General features: G+C 32.9%; 1 pseudogene; it reads right to left on the bottom strand.

Annotated features, from left to right (window-relative positions):
- Nucleotides 1-1,030: 1,030 nt before the first annotated feature.
- LOC138804099 (U6 spliceosomal RNA) lies at nt 1,031-1,127 on the bottom strand (annotated as a pseudogene).
- Between the last annotated feature and the right edge of the window lie 2,066 nt (nt 1,128-3,193).

The raw sequence follows: 3,193 nt of genomic DNA, 5'->3' as shown, positions 1-3,193 counted from the left end.
GTTGGAGGCTCAAGGCAGATATTCATGCAATAACTGCGAATGGCTGGACATCCCTGCACAGTACTTATATATGGAATAATAACAGAGTGGCTTCTTTATTTCATCATGATGCAGATACCAATGGCCAAGTTAAAGGCCTCTTGACCCCCATGCATCTTGCTGCTGGGAATAGATTTAGCAATGATACGCTGGATCTCCTTCTATTGAACCATTATATCAAGCCAGGTCTGAAGCACAACTTGGAAGAAACTGAATTTGATATTGCCAAAAGGATAAGTGTGTATCACTACCTCTTTGAAGTTGTGGAAAGCTGTACAAATTGTTCTCCTAAGTCCTAATGGATCAGTTAAGTTTCTTTAATTTCAAAATTGCCAGTCCATCCTATGTGACCATAGAAAATATTTTCACAATACAAAGCAACAGCAATACCTTACTTTAAAAATTCATGTATTCCATGGTATTCTTCCAAGTGAATTGCCTGACTTTGATGTCAAAATATATTTGAGTTGTTTGTATACATCTATAATGATTTCTATAGAGTTTGTGATTTTTTAAATCAGAAAAAATGTTAATTTATCTGTTGAAATGAGTAGTACAAAAACTAAAGATATTTCTGGTGCTTGTCTGAAAAAGTATATTTTAAAATATTTAGTATTCTGTTTGTATAATGTCCATAATCTATTTCATTCGCTCCTAGATATAGTACTTTGAATTCGACATTGTTTTATAATACATACGTTCATTAATAAATGTGTCCTTTCAGATTGCATTCCATATAGAAACATTTTAAGATTCTTTTAATTCCTAGGTCCTTATAAAATTTTATTTCTTTGGGATAAAATGACAATGTTATTTATTTCAAAAGTTTTATAAAGGTTATGCTATGTAAAGGCCTTTCTAAAACAGTGAAGATTGAATACACTGATGTCAAACTAACTTTTATTTCTATGAATTACATATATTATTACACTTGTATATTTGTAATCAACTTTTGAATAACTGTTTTTTCATTTCTTGCATCTGAAGAATGAAAAATATGGAATACTTCACAAATTTTCATATCATCCTTGTGCAAGAGGCATGTAAATCTCTGTATTGTAATTCGGGTAGACCTGCTGCTGAAGCATGTAGTATCCTATAAACTTAAGTAATCAATGATGCAATCTTAAGACAGGTATATATCCTTGGTTGCCTATTTGTAACAAGGAAACCTTATTGTTCCCAAAATTGCTATTCATCTTATTTCTGTAAAATTCTGTGTATGGTGGAAAAAACTTATGTTGTTTGTTCGATTGCTCACATTTGCAAGTTTTTGTAAATGACTATTTTAAGTCTTTTTCATTTGAAATTTGATCATACTTTGAAGCCGTTATAGATAGGTGCAAAGGTGATGGATTTTCAAGTACTTATTTATTAACTGATTTAGCTTTGTGGAGCTAATGGATTCAAAGTAAGCCTTGCTTAAGAGCTACTTCTAAATTTCTGCAGCTTAAAATTTCCCAAATGAGGTCTTGCTGGCAGAAATGTCTCCTTGACCTTTTACCCTTGCTTCATGTAGGAACAGCCCAACCAGAATGTCTTACCCTGACAGCATAGATTGTCTTACTGGAGCAAAACTAATCTTAGTTACAAGGGATTATATAGAGACGAACAGTTCAGACAGAACTGTTCGGACTAGAAGGTATTTTTTCAAAATATAACTGCTTATTACACCCTACCATTTCAAAAGTAGCTAAAGCCAAGAAGGTGAAAAAGTTGTTCATATGCATGATTACCTAATGTCTTGGCCTGACTACCATCCAACCAGGCAGGAAGTTACACCACTGATTTTCTATCACCAAATATATTCCATAGCTCCAGGAGAAGTCCATATGTTTCTCCTCGTTATTAGGCCTTAAATTGGTAGTGTTTTAACCACAGTGTTTCCTCTTGCCTCTAAGCTGTACATCCCCGAATGGTAAAGCTTTAGTTCTAATTCTCCCAAACAATGAGGTAGAGGCAATGGAATAATACTTTAAAACAGTTGCCTTTGATTCCCTAACCACAACGGAACAATGCAAAACATTTTCTTATAGATAATTATATATTTTATATTTATATGTGTTGATTTTATATTTCACACAGTGGATCTTACTGGAATTAATTGATAATTTGACAAATTATTTTATATTATTCCAATAAATAGATTGGAATATAAATAATCAGGATTAGAACATATATTAGAATATAAAAAGTATCAATGCAATGTTTTCAGTATAAACTTGTGATACTTTCTACGTGTTCTTGGTCTTCTGAATTCACATGGTAAAAAAAGCAATGTTGTTTTCCTCTAATCTATAAGGGATTTTACTCTGCTGCTCTGTTTATTGTTTTAACTCGCTGGTCCCAAATTGTTTTTCTCCATATTTCTGAAGCATTCCTACTGATTATACTCAAATTTTGCTAATATGATGTCTAAAAGGTATTATTCTTCTACAGGATCCATGGGTCCTAGGATCCCAGGTCCCAGTTATCTGCATCATCAGATAACTAGGGCAAAAGTTCCTACCTATGCCCATGCAACATGCCAAGAGAAAGTAATTGAAGACCCATCTCAATTTCTCATTTCTTATATTTCAGGGCCCCAATTCCTTGAAATGCAGGAATTAGCAGTGAGCAATTGGGAAATGCAAAGCAACTTAAAATGCAAGATGAAATCACAAAATGTGAAAGTACAGTAATTCAAACTTTCAATTTTCAGATGACCATGCCATATGAGTGGAAAAGACCACAAATGTCACAAGATTATTTGTAATACCCTTCTCCTAATGATTAATGAATGATTTCAGTCCAGTATCAGCAGGCTAAAAAATAGTTCCTGAACGATAGATCCATAATTGGTCTACCAATGCTAGGAATACTTGACATAGAGGTCAAATGTAATTCAAAAAACATTAATTGAGAAGATCCTTAGTGCTTCAAAACACTGGTACTTCAGTAAACTTGGTTCTGTAGTATAAAAATGTTGTCATTCTCAAACAAATGATAACCTAAATTTAATCTGCTGAAAGTATATTCCTTTTCAAATAAACTTTTAAAAATCACATTTGCCAAAATAACACTTTACAAGTGATGATATTTAGTGAGGTTACTAGTCTTTCAAGTGTAGGGAGCAAGTTTCAATAGAGTTGATTTATTCACCCAGCACTAATGC

The sequence above is a fragment of the Dipodomys merriami genome, unplaced genomic scaffold (genome assembly GCF_024711535.1).
Source record: "Dipodomys merriami isolate MVZ:Mamm:240054 unplaced genomic scaffold, mDipMer1.0.p SCAF_356, whole genome shotgun sequence".
Taxonomy (NCBI): Eukaryota; Metazoa; Chordata; class Mammalia; order Rodentia; family Heteromyidae; genus Dipodomys; species Dipodomys merriami.
Note: the sequence above shows the minus strand (reverse complement) of the source record. Positions and strands in the feature narration are given on the sequence as shown.